The sequence below is a fragment of the Choloepus didactylus genome, chromosome 8, assembly GCF_015220235.1.
Source record: "Choloepus didactylus isolate mChoDid1 chromosome 8, mChoDid1.pri, whole genome shotgun sequence".
Lineage (NCBI taxonomy): Eukaryota > Metazoa > Chordata > Mammalia > Pilosa > Megalonychidae > Choloepus > Choloepus didactylus.
In genome coordinates this window covers 28,467,408-28,488,384 of record NC_051314.1, presented here as the reverse complement: position 1 = coordinate 28,488,384, position 20,977 = coordinate 28,467,408, and the positions used below count along the sequence as shown (strand labels likewise).

The following is a 20,977-nucleotide window of genomic DNA, read 5'->3' as shown; positions in this document are numbered from 1 at the left end:
TATAGTTGTACATCATCACCCCAATCTATTTTTGAACATTTCCCTTACACTAGAAAGAATCAAAATCAGAATAAAAAATAAAAATAAAAAAAGAACACCCAAATCACCCCTCCCATCCCACCCTATTTTTCATTTAGGTTTTGTCCCCATTTTTCTACTCATCCATCCATACACTGGATAAAGGGAGTGTGATCCACAAGGTTTTCACAGTCACACTGTCACCACTTGTAAGCTACATTGTTACACAGTCATCTTCAAGAATCAAGGGTACTGGATTGGAGTTTGGTAGTTTCAGGTATTTACTTCTAGCTATTCCAGTATATTAAAACCTAAAAAGTGTTATCTATATAGTGCATAAGAATGTCCACCAGAGTGACCTCTCAACTCCATTTGAAATCTCTCAGCCACTGAAACTATTTCGTTTCATTTCACAGCCCCCTTTTGGTCAAGAAGATGTTCTCAATCCCACGATGCCAGGTCCAGATTCATCCCTGGGAGTCATATCCTGTGTTGCCAGGGAGATTTACACCCCTGGGAGTCAGGTCCCATGTAAGGGGGAGGTTTTGCCTATTTTTTAATTGGATTGTTTGTCTTTCTGTTGTTGAGTTATAGGATCTCTTTATATATTCTGGATATTAAACCTTTATCTGATATGTGGTTTCCAAATATTGTCTCCCATTGCATACACTGCCTTTTTACTTTTCTGACGAAGTCCTTTGATGTACAACAGTGTTTAATTTTGAGAAGATCCCATTTATCTATTTCTTCTTTGGTTGCTCGCGCTTTGGGTATAAGATCTAGGAAACCACCTCCTATCACTAGATCTTTAAGATATTTCCCTTCATTTTCTTCTAAAAGTCTTATAGTCTTAATGCTTATGTTTAGGTCCTTGATCCATGTCAAGTTAATTTTTGTATAAGGTGTGAGATAGGAGTCCTTGTTTATTCTTTTGTATATAGATATCCAGTTCTCCAAACACCATTTATTGAAGAGGCTGCTCTGTCCAAGTTTCACTGGCTTGACTGCCTTATCAAACATCAATTCTCCATTGATGAGAGGGTCTATTTCTGAACACTCAATTCGATTCCATTGGTCGGTATATATCTTTATGCCAGTACCATGCTGTTTTGACCCCTGTAGCTTTGTAGTATGCTTCAAAGTCAGGTAGTGTGAGACCTCCCACTTTGTTCCTCTTTCTCAAGATATTTTTGGCTATTCATGGCACCCTGCCCTTCCAAATAAATTTAGTTATTGGTCTTTCTATTTCTGCAAAGTAAGTTGTTGGGATTTTAATTAGCATTGTATTGAATCTGTATATCAGTTTAGGTAAAATTGCCATCTTAACTATATTTGGTCTCCCAATCCATGAACACGGTATGTTCTTCCATTTTTTTAGGTTCTGTTTGATATGTTTTAGCAACTTCTTGTAGTTTTCTGTGTATAGATCTTTTGTGGCTTTGGTTAAGTTTATTTGTAAATACTTGATTCTTTTGGTTGCTATTGTAAATGGAATTTTTACTTGATTTCCTCCTCCTGTTGCTCATTATTTGTGTATAGGAACACTACTGATTTTTGCATGTGGATCTTGTAGCCTGCAACTTTGCTGTGTTCATTGATTAGCTCTAGTAGCTTTGCTGTAGCTTTTTCTGGATTTTCTACATAAAGGATCATGTCATCTGCAAACAGTGAAAGTTTTACTTCTTCCTTTCCAATTTGGATGCTTTTAATTCTTTTTCTTGCCTAATTGCTCCAGCTAGAACTTCAAGCACAATGTTGAATAACAGTGGTGACAGTGGGCAACCCTGTCTTGCTCCTGATCTTAGAGGGAAAGCTTTTGGTCTTTCCCCTTGAGTATGATGTTAGCTGTGGGCTTTTCATGTATTGCCTTTATCATATTGAGAAAGTTCCATTCTATTCCTATCCTTTGAAGTGTTTTCATCAAAAAAGGATGTTGAATTTTGTCAAATGCCTTTTCTGCATCGATCAAGATGGTCATATGGTTCTTTTGCTTTGAATGATTGATGTGGTATATTACATTAATTGATTTTCTTGTGTTGAACCAGCCTTGCATACCTGGAATAAATGTCACCTGGGTGTGGTGTATAATTCTTTTAATGTGATGCTGAATTCGATTTGTGAGCATTTTGTTGAGGATTTTTGCATCTAGATTCATTAAAGAGATTGGTCTATAATTTTTTTTTGTAGTGTCTTTGTCTGATTTTGGTATTAGGATGATGTTGACTTTGTAGAATGATTAGATAGCTTTCCCTCCTCTTCAATTTTTTTTGAAGAGTTTGAGCAGGATTGTCACTACTTCTTTCTTGAATGCTTCATAGAATTCACATGTGAAGCCATCTGCTCCTTGGCTTTTTTCTTTTCTTTTTTTTTTTTTTTTTTTTGGAGCTTTTTGATGATGACTGACTCAATCTCTTTACCTGTGATTGGTTTGTTGAGGTCATCTATTTCTTCTGGAGTCAATGTTGGTTGTTCATGCTTTTCTAGGGAGTTGCCACTTCTTCTAAGTTGTCTAGTTTATTAGCATATAGTGGCTTATAGTATCTTCTTATTTTCTCCTTTATTTCTGTGGGGTCAGTAGTTATGTCTCCTGTGCCAGTTTGTATATATTATGGCCCAGAAAAAGCCATATTCTTTAATGCAGTCTTGTAGAGGCAAAGGTATTAGTGTTGATTAGGTTGGAACCTTCTGATTGAGTGTTTCCATGGAGATTTGACCCTCCCAACTGTGAGTGACACTTTTGATTAGGGTGTGACCTGTTGATTGAATGTTTCCATGGAAATGTGACCTTGTTCATTCAGGGTGGGTCTTGATTAGTTCACTGGAGTCCTATAAAAAGAGCTCACAAACAGAGGGACCTGAGAACAACTGAGAGTGACATTTTGGAGATAGCTGCTGCTTAGAGTCACAGTTTGAAGATGGCCATTGAATGATGGTTACATTTTGGAGAATGCCATTTTGAAATGCAACCTGGGAGTGAGCAGACACCAGCCACATGCCTTCCCAGCTAATAGAGGTTTTCTGGATGCCATCGGCCATCCTTCAGTGAAGGTACCCTATTGTTGATGCCTTACCTTGGACACTTTTTGGCCTTAAGACTGTAACTCTATAACCAAATAACCCCCCTTTATAAAAGCCAATCCATTTATGGTTTTTGCAAAATGACAGTGTTAGCAAACTGGAACATCCCCTTTCCCATTTCTGATTGTATTTATTTGCATCTGCTCTCTCTCTCTCTCTCTCTCTCTCTCTCTTTTTTTTTTTTTTTTTGGTTAGTCTAGCTAAGGGTCTATCAATTTTGTTGATTTTTTCAAAGAACCAACTGCTGGTTTTGTTGATTCTCTCTTTTGTTTTCCTGTTCTCAATTTCATTTATTTCCACGCTAATCTTTGTTATATTTTTCCTTCTGTGTGCTTTGGGGTAAGTTGCTGTTGTTTCTCTAGTTTCTCCAGGTGAACAGTTAATTTCTCAATTTTTGCTCTTTCTTCTCTTTTAATATAGGCATTTAGGGCAATAAACTTCCTCCTCAGCACTGCCTTTGCTGCATCCCATAAGTTCTAATATGTTGTGTTTTCATTGTCATTTGCCTCGAGGTATTTACTAACTTCTCTTGTAGTTTCTTCCTTTACCCACTGGTTGTCTAAGAGTATGTTCTTTAGCCTCCATATATTTGTGAATTTTCTGACCTTCTGCCTGTTATTGATTTCCAACTTCATTCCATTTTGATCTGGGAAAGTGTTTTGTGTAATATCAATATTTTTAAATTTGTTGAGACTTGCTTTGTGATCCAACATGTGGTCTATCCTAGGGAATGATCCATGAGCACTTGAGAAAAAAAGTGTATCCTGCTGTTGTGAGGTGTAGTGTGGGGTGTAGTGTTCTATAAATGTCTCTCAAGTCAGTTCACTTACTGTACAATTCAACATCTCTATTTTGGTATTGATCCTCTGTCTAGATGTTATATCCATTGATGAGAGTGACATATTGAATTCTCCAACTATTACTTTAGAGGTAGCTCCTTCCTTCAGGGTTGTCAGCATTTGCCTCATGTATTTTGGGGCACTCTGGCTTGGTGCATAAATATTTATGATTGTTATGGCTTCTTTATGAATTGTCCCTTTTATTTATATATGTTGTCCTTCTTTGTCTCTTTTAATTGTTTTGCATTTGAAGTCTAATTTGTCTGATACTAATATAGCTACTCCTGTTTTTTTCTTGTTATGTGTGTGAAATATCTTTTTCCAACCTTTTACTTTCAGCCTATTTTTGTCCTTGTGTCTAAAGTGAGTTTCTTGTATACAGCATATAGATGGGTCCTGGTTTTTAATCCATTCTGCCAGTCTGTGTCTTTTAATTGGGTTGTTTAATCCATTAACATTTAGTTTTATTACTGTAAGGGCAGTACTTTCTTCTACCATTTTGTCTTTTGGATTTTATATGTCACATCTTATTTTTCTCTCTCTCTCCTTTTACCCTTTCTTATAGTCTTCATTTCTACACTCTTCTCCAAACCTCTCTCTTCTGTCTTTTCCTATCAGCCTGTAGCACTCCCTTTAGTATTTCTTATAGTGCTGGTCTCTTATTCACAAACTCTCTCAGTGTCTGTTTGTCTGAAAATATTTTAATCTCTCCCTCATTTTTGAAGGAGAGTTTTGCTGGATATAGAATTCTTGGTTTGCAGTTTTTCTCTTTCAGCATTTTAAATATTTCATACCACTGCTTTCCCGCCTCTTTGGTTTATTCAGAGAAATCTATACATAGTCTTATCAATCTTCCCTTTTATGTAGTGGATTGTTTTTCTCTGCTGCTTTCAGAATTCTCTCTTTGTCTTTGACATTGGACAGTCTGATTGGGATCTATTCTTTTTGGGGTGTGCTGTACTTCTTGAATCTGTAATTTTATGTCCTTCATAAAAGTTGTGAAATTTTCAGTGATTACTTCTATTATTCTTTCTGCCCCGTTTCCCTTCTCTTCTCCTTCTGGGACACCCATAACACATATATTCATATGCTTCATGTTGTCATTCAGTTCTCTAAGACCCTGCTCATATTTTTCCATTCTTTTCCCTATCTGTTCTTTTGTGTGTATGATTTAGAGTGTCCTGTCTTCCCGTTCAGCATCTTTTCTTCTGCTTCTTCAAATCTACTGTTGTTTGTCTCCATTGTGTTTTTCATCTCTTCTATTGTGCCTTTCATTCCCATAAGTTCTGCTATTTGTTTTTTCAAGCTTACGAATTTTTCTTTATGGTCATCCGGTGTCTTCTTTATATTCTCATCTCTTTTGCCATGTCTTTCCCGAGCTCATTGATTTGATTTTTGAATTGATTTAGGAGATTTGTTTGATTATTAATTAGTTTCAATTCCTGTGTCTCAGTTGAAGTGTTAGTTTGTTTCTTTGGTTGGTCCATGTTTTTGTGTTTCCTTGTATGGCTCATTATTTTTAGCTGTCTAGGCATCTGATTTTCTTGATTAGTTTATTCTGGAGCTCATTTTCACTCTTTTACCTAGGGTTTTCTTGTTGGTCAGCTTTTTTCTCTATTTGTTCTTTGACATTTAGTTCAACTTATTCTGGATCGCTAACATAGCTTCTGTTTAGGTGATCAGAATTTTTCACCTCTTCTTTTCTGGTTCTTGCTCTGCCTCTATGTAACCTTTTTGTGAGAGGGTCCCCCCAGATATGATGGACCCCAATCTGATTTTTCCAGTCCAGACAGGCCCAGGTCTCAGGAGGAGAGTGTACTTCACATCACATTTCCCTGAGACTGACACCCTGTGTCAGTGTCTCTGTGCTTTTCCTATCCTGTCCTACAGGTGGCACTTGTCAGCCTGCAGCTCCCCACCAGTGTAAAGAGGTGCCACAGGTGCCTTTAATTTCCTCAGACCATGTCCCTGACAGGACATGGCTGACTCAAGCTGGTTTCCATTTTCCAGCCCATGGGGTCTGGGTTCTTTGAAGGAGGGCTGCAACTTGAGCTGGGCCCTGCCCCCCCCCACCCCTTTTGTTGGGGAAGTTATGCCATTTAGAGAATTGTCTCCCCATTTCTTTGCCTCTCTGACCTATCTTAGCTCTACCTTTGCCTGGGTCCAGTGGCCAATTGCAAATATTTGTAGCTTTCTGTAATGGGCTACTTAGAATAGTTATTTCAAAAAAGAGAAAAGAAAACAAAATCCCTTTTCAAGGCCTTTCCTCACCCCCCAAGTTTTGTCAGTCCCAGTGTAGACTATTTAAAGATATGCCCTTTAGGCTATTATCTCTTTCACCTGAATAGTTACTCTGAGGTAACTTTAATTCTGCCCTTGTCTGGGGCAGTGCTGAAACAGGAGCTCTGATGGGCTATTGAAAAGCAAAAAGATAGAGTTGGAGAGCAAGAAAGGAAGACCTTTTGTTGCTCTCTGACTCTTGCTTGCTCTTCAACTCTTTTCTTGCTCTCCGACTCTTGCTTGCTCTCCAACTCTTTTCTTCCTCATAACCCTTCTCAGAGCTGGACCCCAGATCCCCAGGTCTGCAGATGGGAGTTTGTACCTGTTTCTATATGCCCCTTTTTCTTGGAGCCCAGCCCTTTTCCAGTATTCTGACCACCTCCAACTCCAAAAGTCTCGGTTTTTTTCTGCTGTTAGCCCCACCTCCTTTCTGCCTAACTGATAGCTCCTGGTTTCTTTCATGCCTGCTCTCAGTTTATCTGTGCTTGGAGCTTTTATTCAGCAGTCTGAGTTTGGTAATTAATTCTGCAGTTGGGGCTGGGTTGAGCCCCTCCTTGCTCCAGGAACAGATTTTTTTTTTTTCCCCTCGGGGAACCAGCTCCAAGACAGTTTGCTGTGCCTGGTGGGGAGGGACACCAGCCCCTGGCCAGGGAAACTTGCAGGTTTTCACTGCAATGTCAACCATACCACCCATTCCAGACTGGTGTACGACACATGACCAGTCACAGACATCCCTGAAACGGCTGTTCCATACAGTTCCTGGCTATTTATCAGCTGCCCTAGAGGAGTAACAAGATTCCACACCTCACCACTCCACCATATTGCCCTACCTCTCTCTCTTTGATTTTAATAACATTTCTGAGTGCCTGCTATCTACTAACAAATATTTATTTGGAAGACACCTCTTTGGTGCTAGAATAGTTCAGAACTCTTAATAAACATTGACTTCAGGGAGCTCACAATCATGCCCAAGAGAGACTATCAGTCAAGATTCTTTGGTTTTCAGCAACAGAAACCAATATTTAATTCAAGCAAAGAAGCAATTTAAATTTGAAGGATGTGGATGCAAAGTCTAGAAATCAACTTGGATAAAGGGCAGAAACCAAGAAAAGAACTACCTGATTGTCTGGAATGAATAAACTCTTACCATGATTCCTATTTTTGCATTTGGCTCAAGTTTCAAAGATCTAGGAGAGATAGTCTAACTGAACAAAAGGAGACCTCTGCCTTCAGCCTTGAGAATGGGAGACAGAGCTCATTGATTTATCCTCCCACCTGGGCTGCACACAGTGAGGGACAGGCACTTCCCCTGAAGGAAGTAGAGATGATGGTAGCAAAGGGAAATGGACTGTGGAAGAATGTCCATGGTAGAGACCTGTATGTAACTGTATAGAACAGAATTCAAACGGTGTTAAGGGCTGGAACATAGATATAAAGTTGTGGGAACATTCTGACTGAAGAAATTTATCAAAGATTTAAAAGGCAGATGGCCTACAAATCGGACTTTAAAGGTCAATTAGAATATCAACAGGAGGACAGGGGCATAGCTGTTCAGATACAGGGAAGAGCATAATAATAGACAAATATATTTTACTGGTTATGAGTACAAGTTTTGTTGTTAGGAGTTTAAAACCCAAGTGTGTTACCTGATACCTGCGACACCTTGAAAAATTACTTATTCTTTCTGAATCTGTTTCTCATCTGTAAAAAGAGGATACTAATACCTATTTCACAGTGTTAGGGTAGTCAGTTTAAAAAAAGGGCTCCCAGTTAATTTAAATTTCAGAAAAGAACAAATACTTCTATAGTATAAGTACATCCCAAATATTGCCTGGGACACACTAATGACTAAAAAATTATTCATTGTTTATCTGAAACACAAATTTAACTTGATTCCTTGTATTTTTATTTGTTTTAGCTGGCAACCCTACAAGTGTTGTTATGGGGATTAAATAAAGTAATTCATGCCAAATGCCCACTATGATCATTGGCACAGGATAGGTGCTCAATCAAAAGAGGGAGTGATTATTTTTGTTGCCATCCTCATCATAGGCAAAATTCCAAATCCTGAAAATGAGTGCAACCCAGAAGCATTTCTTGCTCAGTCACCACACCATAGAGTAATTTCCCAATTAACTTGTGCTGCAACACAAATTATATGACCTTTCGTCTTGCTGTATGGACACAGGAGCTGTTCATTGTCTTCTTGTGTTTGTGTGGTTTCTCTTTCCTTGTGATAGTTTCAGATGTTTCTTTATGTATTGACTTCATTTTGAACTTAACCTTTAGCTACTCATAATTAATGAACATTATTTCCTATTCCCCTTATAGGCCAATAATAAAAGTGTTAAATGGCTCCAGACTTGGGAACACTGAAAGATCAAGAGCAGAGTAAACTGAAACAGTGATTGCAGTTTTTTTAATTTGAAACTGTAAAGCTTAGCAAATATAGATCAAATTATCCCAGTTTAATGATTATGCCATATAAAATAGAATTGGAATCCTTCTGAGATCTGAACTGTTTCTTTTTGCTTTTCCTTTATCTGTTAGGCCCATCATACAGTCCAGGAGGAGTGGCATTAGTCATAGAATATGCCCTTTCTTCTCTTTTAGAGTTCATAAAAGATGCTTTGCTAATATGTTTCATACTTTCCCAAGTAAATTCTAACACAGTCCCTTTAATCTCCCCTTTAAAACCTAAGTGACCCTTTTCTACTTAATACCTGTTTATTTTTCCTTATATAGATACGGGATTTAAATGCTGAGGCATGTTGATTTCACAGGAGAGGGACTTTAGCATTTGTTGTTTCCAGTGTTCTAGAATGACTGTAGTATTCTCTGCCTACATAGACATTAAATACGTAGTTTGACAATAGTAAAATTCTAGCTACATTTTAGTAAACACTCTACCATATTCCCAACCTCAAAAATTATTACTCAGATTGCATTCATTATTTAATTTAATTCCTATAATACCCCATGCAACTATACCTATTTTATGAATGGGGAAACTAAGGCATTCAGAAGGTTAAGTAACTTGGTCAAGATCACACAGCTAGAAAGTGATGGAAGCAGGATTCCAGCTCAGGCAGTCTGACCCCAAAGCCTGCACTCTCATTCAATGTGTTTTATTACCTTCTTCTTCAAATGACTCGGTAGCTGTATCTCTAACAAGTTAGTAACAAAGCCTTGGAAAATTTAAATTAAAACGCTGATAGTTAAGACCTTGGTATAGGAAGACCATACTGAAGAAGGGACCTGTTGGCTTCTTTTGAAAACCCAGTCACATTAACTGGGTTATTACTTTTTCCTATTTAAACACTGCTCCATTTTGTAGCTTTGTTGTTGTTGTTGTGTTGTTGTTGTTCTATTCTGCTTTGGACTTTGATTTTTCCATCCTTCCTTTTTCTGGTTCTGATAGTATGGAACTTGTTCCTGTTACCCCAAGTTTCAAAGATTACTTTCTAGCCTTCATGTTAGGGCCTCATCTCAAATTAGGGACCAGATTCACTTCAGCAGGTGTCTTTCATATCCTGTTTCATGCCTTAAAATTACAGGCTATGGGGGGAGAGGAGCAATTAAGGACAGATTTTAAAAGAGAAAGATAATCAAGAAAGACCTATCTCTAGTTCTTACAAGATGAGAGTCAAGATACAACTCACGCTCTAGGAAAGAAAAAAGTAAATGTATGGCCAATCTTTAGAACTATAATAATCATGAAACCACCACCCTACCGTTAGATGATGCTCCATTGTTCCCAGAGGGCTTTCACAAGTCTTTCTTCTACATCTCAGGTCTCACAGCAGTGCTGTGACGTAGAATTCCGTATTTTACAGGAAATGAAATTACTTGCCCCAAAGTTCAAAACTAGTAATTGATAGACCCTAGACTAGAACCTGTGTCTTTAATTTCTTATGGGTGTTTTCTTCATTGTTCCAATTTATTTTTTTTCAAAGATGAGCAAAGGTCGAAGAGTGTGAAATTTGGTGTTTTCTCATCACCTTATCTGGAAACAGACATTTTATTGAGAAGAGTGTCTGAGGCTTGTTGATTGAACCTAAGGAATCTTCTCTTCTTGAAAGATCTGAAACTTGAATGAGAAGATATGTTTGCTATCCTTTTGGGAAATGAAGTTCTGGTGTGGCTGGAAGATAAGGTCTTCCACAAGGCTTTGAAAGCATATGGAAGAAAAACTATGTGGGCTCCTTTGGACTTCTGTTTATTTCTCATTGTGTTGAAAGTGATTGTGGTGTCTTTCAGAACAGTTAGCACTGTGGTTTAGAAATAACACTAATCATCCTTCATTTGAATCGCTTCCTCTTTAAGTGGATTTTTTTTAGATGTGTGATGTGAATTTGGTAAATAAGGGGGTGCTTAGGAAAACAAGTTATTTTGAGCCTTAGCAAATGTGGGCCTTGGTATCTGTGCTCCATTGCTATGGTTTTCTGAGTAACAAAACTGTGTTTTCTAAAAATACATACCAAATTCTTCCCTTAGGCATTTGCATTTTCTTTCCCTTTGCTTAGGGACATATATACATAGTTTGATCTGATACATTTAGAGAGAATTTTCTGAAAAATCTTTCAACAACGTTTACAGCAGCACAAGACATGAATGAAGAAAAGCCACAAAGAAAACCAAATGATTAATTTCTGGAAAGAGGATTGTGTTTTATGGAATTTAAAAATGTGTCCTCCCCCAGGGCTATTTCAAATTATTTATTTATTTAGGAAGTATGATATTAGGAAGTAAAAGACTACTATTTATATTTCTTAATATAGCACATTGCTGTGCATAGAATAAAATGATTAATGCACATAAACCCTTTCTACTATCTATGCTGTTGCAAAGTAATTTCTGGTTTCTAATTCCTTATGGTCAAGATCCCAAAGTCATGGCATTTTGGAGCTAAAAAGGGTCTTAGGGTCACCTATCCAACTGAGACAGAGAGGTATAGAATGAATTAACCAAGCTGAAATTAACCAAGGTGAAATTATGTGTTAATGAAAAAAGCTGGGTCCAGGTCCCAGTTTTGAGTACTTTGCACTAAGCCTAATTCATTAATTTACCAATGAATTCTATTTTACAACTCCTCAATTCAAAACAGTATTCAAGGTAGCTTACCAGAGCAGAAAATTCCTTTCAACTTTAATAAAAGTTTGATGAGACAGTACTGTTTTTGCATTTTGCAGATGAGGAAAGTGAGGCTTGAAATGATTTAGGTAGCTAGTTAGCTCAAGATCATATAACTATAACTAGCGGCGTTATTGCTTAAAGGCTTAAGCCCTTAACTATGGTGGGTGGTCAATGAATATTGAGCTTCTCCTATGCTTAATTTGCTTAGTTAGAGCTGAGAGGCAAATGCTTACAATGCGGGATCCTGGCCCTTGTGAAATTTGTGGTCTTGCCAGGGCCATACTCCATTCATTTGTCTCAAGTCTTTCTTTATATCCAGATTTAACATGTCAGTTAGAGAGTAAATGATAGTGTAGTGAAGCTGAAAATCTCAAAGTTTTTATCCTGTAACCCCTCCTGTTCCTCTCTTCCTCTTCTCTGCAAGAGTTCCCATCAGCACAGCTACCGACCTCAGCATCTAGGAGATGGGAAGACACCCCAGAGCCCTGCCTACGTGGCTCACAAATCTTTCTACCTTTGGGAGTTCTGCAGCTCCGAAATTCAGACCTTCTTTGGAACTTATAGTGCAGGGATGCATTATAACTGAAGTGGTCACGATTTTGCCAATTCTGGGAAATGTGGATGCAATTTTGTTGGTCAGCTATTACTGACTAAAGCAGTGGGATGATTATTCCATTTTAGACCCGAGAAACATCCTCCTGCTATTAGCCGAATATGGTTCTCTGGTTTACACAGAATTGGGTCCTGAGACTACTCGGTGTTAATCATTTGAGAGAATATCTATTAGCATTATAGTAATTACATGGGTAAAACAAGCCATTTATTCCTGCTAATAAGAGCCAAGCTTTTTTGTAAAAGAATGAATGACAGTATCTCTAGATTTATTGTTAGGCAACACTAATAATGTGAAAGAACATGACTCTTGTGTCTTTTTACAATGGCATTTATGAAGCATCCTCTATGTGAAGCCTTTTTAGATTATGCACATTAAATAGATTTTGGTAAGCACTATAAATGAAGTTAAGAAACAGAGATGGAAAGGCTTTCCAGAACCAGTGAAATATGTCGTGCGTAAACCTAGGGGTTTCCAATTCCAGGTCCCCCAGAAGGACTGATTTCATTTCCTTTCTTTTTTCTTCAAAGACTCATCTTGGACACTGGCTGATTGCAGGGAAAGTCTATACGGGAGACAGAATGCACCTCCCTCCCTTCTTAATACCATTTTCCATCTTAATATCATCATAGGAATCCTGAAATCACTTCTGGGGAGTTCAGAACAAAACTCCCAATTTCAAACTTGTTGTCTTTGCAGCCTAACTCTAAAGGTACTACGTCAGGATTTATTTTAGATATTTTGCTCAAGTTTTGAAATATCACTGCTTCCTAGTCTGTAATAAAATGCTACATTTGAGGATTCAAATATCTCAGGACAGGAACTACCAATAAATACAGTATAGACAGATGCTCAGATCTAGCATTGTCTATTTATTCTGAGGAAATTATGGAATATAGCACTTGCCCCCTTGAGCTTACTTTACAGATTTCCCACTCCTTGCATTACATGAACTAGGTAAGATTTGATTTGTCAGACTCTTTTATTTCTGTTTCAACTTGGAATAACTATTGTAAGTCCAACCTATAGGATTATTTTTAAAATTATTTTTCTTATTTAGTTTAGGCCCTAAACCTGGATTAGGCTCCTCATTTTGCAGAGAGGGAATATGCCACATAAAATTCTTAGTTGAGTGCCCTAACACTATGGGCCAAATTATTTATCTATGATTTTTACTAGAACCTCTAAGAAATTTCATTCTCTATTTTACAGATGAGGAAAGTGAAGCTTATTGAACTCATTATTTGATGGCTTATGGTCACCATAAGAGCAGAATTCAAATTCACATCAGTATAGTCCAAAATCTGCTTTTGAAGCCACATTGTGTTAATTTACAAATATAACATCTGTCTATATTTGATGGAACAGGAAATTGATTTATAAGTAATTTATTCAGTTAATAAATTAAGGTAATCTAATAGAATAACAAAGATAATGACTGAAATATATGGGTGGTGGAGGACAAGTGGGGAGTAACAGTAATGTAAGATATATTGTTATGTTTCATGGCAGAAAACAATAAGTAATACATGAAATTGATAAATCAGGAAACAGTGAAATACACAAATGGAGGTATCTGTTTTAGTTTCCTAGGCTGTTTAAGCAAATACCGTAAAAATGGTTCAGCTTAAACAATGGGAATTTATTCGCTAATGGTTTTGAAGCTGGGAAAATGTCCAAATCAAGGCATCGTCAAGGCAATGCTTTCTCATTGAAGACTGTGGCCTGCCAGGGCTGGCTGCTGGCAATGCTTGGTTCCTCTGTCACATGGCAAGGCACATGTAAGTGTCTCCTGGTCTCTTCCTTCTCTTCCAGCTTCTTGCTTCCTGTGACTTTCTCTCTGTCTGAATTTCATTCTCTTATTATGGACTCTAGTAATAGGATTAAGACCCATCCCAACTGAGGTTGGTCACACTTTAACTGAAGTAGTCTCATCAAAAAGGTCCTACTTACAATGGGTTCACACCCACAAGGATGTATTAGATTTAAGAACATGCTTTTCCAGATACACACAGCTTTTTTTTTTATCATATTTTTTAATTGTATAATATAGTATATATATATACATAAAAGTGACAATTTTCTAAGTGCAATTCAACAAGCTGATAGAGAGCAAATTTCAAAGAATATTATAGGTTACAATTCTACAGTTTCACTTATTTCCTTGTTATGAAATATAGCATACATATACAAAAAGGTAATATCTTTCAAAGTATGATTTAGCAAGTAGATACATAGGAAATTTCCAAAGTTATTATGAGTTACAGTACCATAGTTTCAGTCATCTCCTTACTCTGAAATATAACATATATACAAAAAGGTACAGCTTTCAAATCAAATTCAATAAGCAGCTATAGAACAAACTTCAAAGGATGCCATGGGTTACAGTTCCACCACCTCAATCCTTTCCCTCTAACCATTCTAACACTCTAGCAACCAAGAAAAAGAAAATTGTATAAAGGTTCAGTATTTATAATCCTTTGTTAAATTCCATGTTGTTTGTTGCTACCCCTTCCTCTAGTTTAATCACTTTCCTGATCTTCAGGGATGTCTAGGCAGTGACCACCCTAACCTGTTCAGGTTTAAAAGGGGTGTCAACTTTATGAGCAAAGGGGACACATATAGTTGGTGTTCTTGAAGAGGCTATTGCCTCTGGGTTTTGGGACTTAGGTGGCGTAGGAGCACTCTGAAGGATTTAAGTTTCTGAAGAATAAATTTAGTGAGTGAAACTTTTATAGAGTCTCAAAGAGGGATCTGGGTATTCTTTAAGGTTTTCAAGAATACCATTGACTTGGGCTTATCATATTGTGGTCGTTTGGCATATCTTGGTGAAACTTGCATTGGAATGATCTCCAGAACAGCCTCTTGACTCTTATTAGAATTCTTTTAGCCACTAAAACCTTCTTTTGTTGCCCTTCTTTTCCCCCTTTTGGTCAAAAAGGTATTCTCAATCCCTTGATGCCAGGGTCAGCCTCATTCCCAGATCCATGTCCCATGTCACCAGGAAGACTCATTAGTCTGGGGGGTCCTGTCCCATGTTGGAGGGAGGGTGATAAACTTATTTGCAGAGTTAGGCTTAGAGAGAGAAAGTCCACATTTGAGCAACAGAAGAGGTTCTCTGGAGGTGACTCCCAGGCATAATTACAAGTTGGCTTAGCCTCCTCTTTACAACCATAAGTTTCACCCAAGCAAGCCTCAGTATCAAGGTCTTGATTTATAAAGTAGGGGGTTCCTAAGTTCACATAGCATATGTTATAGCCACGATAATCCATCCATGTCCCACATTATCATCACTTAGTTGTACAATTCTCGTCACTCTCCATTTTAAACAATTCTCTTGACCTAAAACATCTCTACACACAGCTTTGAGCCACCACCCTCCACCTTCTGGCCCCCCAAAAGACATGTTCTTTCTATTGCAAATTATGTTCATTCCATCACAAGATCCCAAAATTGTGCTAAATACAAAGTATCATCAAAATTGGTCATGGGCGTGGTCTGTCCTGGGACACAATTCCCCTGTCTGTTGACCTGTGAAACCTAGAGAACAAGTTATCTGCTTCTGACACACAACAGAGGAATAGGCATAGGATAAACATTCCTACTGCCATAGAGTAAAATTGGAAGGAAAACAGGGGTCATGGGTCCCAAACAATTCCCGAACCCAGCGAGGCAGACTCCATTATATTTCAAAATCTGAGACTCATCTGTGAAATGATGTTTTGTCCTCTGGGCCTGATGAAACAGCAGCCAGATCCCTTCCAAATGCTTGTGCAGTGGTCCTGCTCTCTCCAAACGCTGGGGCACAGGCTCTACCCTCTCTGAGCACTGGGGTGGAGGCATTCTTCCTGAACAACAGGGTAGAAGACTTGCCAACTGACCCTTTCCACACACATGGGTGGGCCTGCTCTCTTGAGCTGAGAAGATATCTTCTGTCCAGATCTCAGCTTCCATGTTTCTGCCCTTGAAGTTATTCTTCTTTCAGTTTGTCCCTTCCCTGTCCCTTTTAGTCCAGGCTGGCAGTGGTTCCATTCATACAAATTATGCAAAAAAAAAAAAACTTGTTGGCCTTGCATGTAGTTCACAGGGTTCGAAACCATCAGACAATAGAGCCTTCCATAGATCCTTCCTGCATAATTGCATTTCCTATCCTGACTTCCCTGAAATGACTGACTGGTCCCATGTTCAGTTAAATCCTCACATGGAGCACTATTCTCTGGGAACTTGCTTTTTGGAGGCTCAGAATTTTCCAAGCCATCACTTTCTAGTTTCTTTGTGCCCAAGAGTTCTGTCTTCAGGTTATCCCTTTCCTCTTGCATTTTATTATAAGCTGCAAGGAGAAACAAGACTACACTTTCCACATTTAACTTGGAAATCTCCTCATCTCAATTTCCAAATTGATTGCTTTCAAATTCTGCCTTCCATGCAACATCAGAACTCAATTTCACCAAGTTCTCTGTCACTTTAAAATGAAGATCGCCTTTCCTCCAGTTTCCAGTAACACATTCATCATTTTCTTTCGAGGCCTCACTGGGAGTACCTTTAGCATCCATATTTCTTCAAAGACATCTAAGTTTTTCTGTCATGCACCTCACAATTCTTCCAGCTTCTACCAGTTACCCAATTCCAAAGCTATTTCCACATGTTTGGTATTTGCAATAGCAACACCCAACTCTCCTGGTGTCAAAATCTGTTTTAGCTTCCTAGGCTGCTCAAGCATATACCATGAACTGGTTCTGTTTAAACAATGGGAATTTATTTACTTATGATTTGGGGGCTGGGAAAATGTCCAAATCAAGGTATCATCAAGTCAAGGCTTTCTCCCTGAAGACTGTGGCATTCCAGGGCTGGCTGCTGGCAATCCTTGGTTCCTCTGTCACATAGCAAGGCACGTATCTGTTGCTTCTCTTCCAGCTTCTTGCTTCCTGTGGCTTTCTCTCTATCTGAATTTCATTCTCTTAAAAACAACCTGGTAATACTTAGGACTTATCCTGGTTGAGATGGGCCACACCTGAACTGAAAAAGCCTCATCAAAAGTTCCTACTTAAAATGGGTTCACACCCACAGGAACTGATTATAAGAACACATTTTCTGGGGTGCATACAGCTTCAAACCACCACAGTATCCAAAAGAAATAAAACCAGCAACTGTTAAAAGTGGTCATATTGGGAGAGCAGGACTAGGGTTGAGAAGGGGGTAGGGTTGGCAGCTATTGATTTTCATTATATAGTACAACTTTTTGTACTTTGAGATTTTAAAAAACCATTTATTATTTGATAAATTTAAAAAGAATATCTTGCACAAAAGCAAATATATGATCTAGAATATGTTTTTGAGAGTAATATACAGATAACCTATCAAGGTGCCTTCAAATTGTAGACTAGGATGGAAAATAGCATTTTCTTAGTCTACATCTATTAGTAGCAATATGAAATTGCAGTTAAAGAGCATTCATTGAGCAATTAGTATACTTAATTACCTATTCTAGGTTTTGTAGGAGATACAAAGTTGGCTACAGTTTGATCCCAGGCCTCAAACATATTACAGTCTAGTTGAGTGTGATAGATATGATTTTAAAAATCTAAATACAGAGGAAAAGGGATTCATTTTTTTTTCTATCTCTTCCACTATGTGCTAGGTACATTACCTACCCTATTTTTTATGGTAACATGTACCATAGAAAAGATAAGAATAGATTTCTATGTGGGTTCAGTGGATACAAAAATGGTATTTAATTGTCAGGAACAAGAAATGCTTCATGAAGCATAAAGCATTTGAGGTGGCCCTTAAAAGTAGAAAGATTTCTATAGACAGAGGCATTGACATATTTGCTAATACAGAAACTCATATTTGGAGCTCTTTTTGTTGCTGTTGTTCTACTTATATATAAGCACTTAGTTAAAATCTGTGCAAGCCAGATACAAGTCTACAGTGAATTTTAAAATATCGTTTGCTCAGCTGAAAGATCTTTTATTAAATGTAAGTGCTGTTTTCAAGGTACTTTGATTTAAATTACTTTTGCCTTTACTTATATTGCAGAATCATTATTGACAGAAGAGTATAACCTGTCCTAACCATCAAGAATGAGAAAGGCTAAAGGCAAATTGGATGTCACATGAATTTTTGTAGCTGTTTTTGGTTTTTTAAAAGTGTTCAGTATGTTTTACACATTTTTAGGAATCTTTGCAGCTTCCATTTTTAATGCAGCTTATTTGCTTAGTTTCCTTGGGATTGCACTTAGTTGTATATCAATTATTGAGGCCCAATTGGGTTATATTTTATTTTAAAAAATCTTCGGGTTGAAATCATGACATCCTTACCATCTTGCCTAGTTTTGCAGAGCTTTGTGTTTTACTCAAAGTCAGAGACATCCATGACTACGGGAGGAACTCAGGTTCTCAAATTACTAGAAATAACATCAAAACCCTATAATAATAAGTACATAAATATATAAATAATCAAAGTAGACATACAACTTTTAGTATATTGAAGTCATTTATTCTCCTTCACTTGGGCAATGTGTGCTAAAGGTGAATATTGTGCTAAAGGATTCATTTGGAAAAGGCCTTGCCTACTAATTGCTCTCCATTTGGGAAAGCTTACAAAAGCTCTTGTTTTACATCATCCCCTGCTGTGTCATCTTAGACTAACAAATGGCTTATGGCCAGAAGTTGCAGGCCATTATATTAAACTTTATGAAAGTATATTTTCTATTTAGGGCACAGGAAGAAAAATATGTTATATGTTAGGGAATCTAAATGTGATCTTGATGTTTACCATGAAAATGAAATGTTGCATCCTGCAGTTTGGAGCTATTTGATTTAAACATTTTATGAATTGCATTACTTTAGAAAATCTTTTATATTACATTGAGTATTTAATATCTATGGTTTAATGTCTGTAGTCTTTATGTTTTAAGTCTTGATTCCTGAACTCTAAAAGTGACTTTAAAATTATAAAAATATTTTATGTTTACTGTGAAAAACTTAGAAAAGATAAAGAATAAAACAAAATCTACCCATAACATCATAGCTCAGAGATAACTTCAATACCCATTTGATGAATTTTCTTTCTATTTTTTTTTTTTTCTGGTCATGTAAATGGCTGGGTGTTTTAAAATATTCTTTGGATATATTTATATCTGTATCCTTGTATCTGTTTTCCTAATTTTTTCATTATATTTTGAGCATTTCCCCCATGTCATTAAGTATTCATTAAAGGCAGAATTTAATGACCTGCATGCCTCTTTTATGTTATTTCTTTTGGGACTTCTTATACTGTCTTCCAGCTTTAAAAAACTATTATACAATTTTAGTTATTAAAATTGTAGTTATTTAGTATTCATAAGTACATGACTATGACAAACAACAAATAAATAAATTGAGCTTGTTTTTATTAGTCTATTTAGGGAGTCATTTGACACTTATGTTAAATAATAGTTTTTATCTGATCCAAAGTAATAGAATGTGGAAATATTTGACAAATCCAAACAACAGCCTATATTTGTGGCCACTTGGTTCTGGGTGAAATTAAAGACTAGTTAAGAGCAAGTATTGGTATTTCTTTACACCAAGAAATACTACTGTGTGACTTTGGGCAAATTACCCATCTCATTGAACCTCTCTTTCGGGTTGCAGTACAGATTTAGTGAAATAATAGATATAAAGTTAATATCGCAGAGCCCGTAGGAGGTATTGGATACTCTTGTTAATTTGTTGTTGTTGTCTCTATGAGGTCTTTGGCCATTGTACAAACAAAGGAGACTAGCCTTTGTTGGGGTTGAAAAGCATCAAAACTTTTCCCTAGCCATTTGAAAAAACTGGCATGGAATAAAAAGGTGAATAACCCATTTTATTTCTGGACCAGCAGAAAGCCACCTTTATTTTGTCCAATCTGAGAAGTTCAGTCCCCCAAGTAACTTCAGACTTTGCGATGGGACAACTGCGTGCATGTTTGAAAAGTTCACTGCTGTGTCTGCATTGTTAAACAGCAGTGACTGACAGTCACTCTTGTGCATGCTGGGCTTCCTAGGAACTGACTTACAGCTTTCTTCTCCTTATTCAATAGCTAGGTATTCTCTGTATAAATGCAAGTGTTGCTTTCATAAATTATTATGGGTGATAATAGTAATGACTTCCATTTATCAAGTGCTATGTGACAGCTAAGAGCTTTCCATGCATTACCTCATTTAATCCTCATGGCTGCTCTGAGAGGCTGTTGTTACCATTCCTATTTTATATGTGAAGAAACTAAGGTTTAGAGAGATTCCCTGTCAGCAAATAAGAATCTGAATGCTGGTCTGTCTGACTCCAGAATCTGAGCTTGTAATAGCTAAGCTATAATGCATTTGTTTCAGGATTACTGCACAGCCTCATTCATTCATTCAGCTTGTATTTGCTGAGCGCTTACTCCATGCAATGCACTGTTCTAAGTGCTGGGGTTATCACGTGAAAAGTCCCCACCCTCCTGAAGCTTACCTTCCAATATATTATGTTACTTGTGTCTGTTTCCCTCCTACAAGGTATGTCTCTGTAAGGCAGTTACTGGGTCTTATTCTTGAGTTTTAGGGATGTAACTAAAATTTTATCCATGGCTAAGAAGAATTCCTGGGCTTATGGAAGGATGATTTCTACAAAATTTTTGGACGTTAGGGCATTTATTTTAGCATTTGCTTTTAGCAGCTCCAGACTCCTAAAATTGCAGATGTCCTTAGTAAGGATTACTTTCAGTAGCATTTAGAGGTTTATTACTGTTAATGATAGAGCTATTTTTTTTTTTTTTATTATCTTGGCTTCTTTGGCTTTCTTTAAATGTTCTAAAGATATGTGGAACATCATTAAAAACCTCTGTCTTTCTCTAGAACAGACCAAAACTTTATCAGCAACCATGTAAAAGAGGTTTAATTACTCCATAGAATCAATAAAAAGATTCTGTGTGGAAAATAAATGATATAGCAGAGAAGTTGACTGTGAAGAAAACAGTATCAATCCTTATATTTCTGTGATATCCAGAA

At 37.2% G+C, this 20,977-nt stretch overlaps 1 protein-coding gene across 3 annotated transcripts in view; it reads left to right on the top strand.

Annotated features, from left to right (window-relative positions):
• ANO4 (anoctamin 4) overlaps window positions 1-20,977 on the top strand; it is a 514,881-nt gene that overhangs the window by 291,583 nt on the left and 202,321 nt on the right. The window lies entirely within an intron of this gene.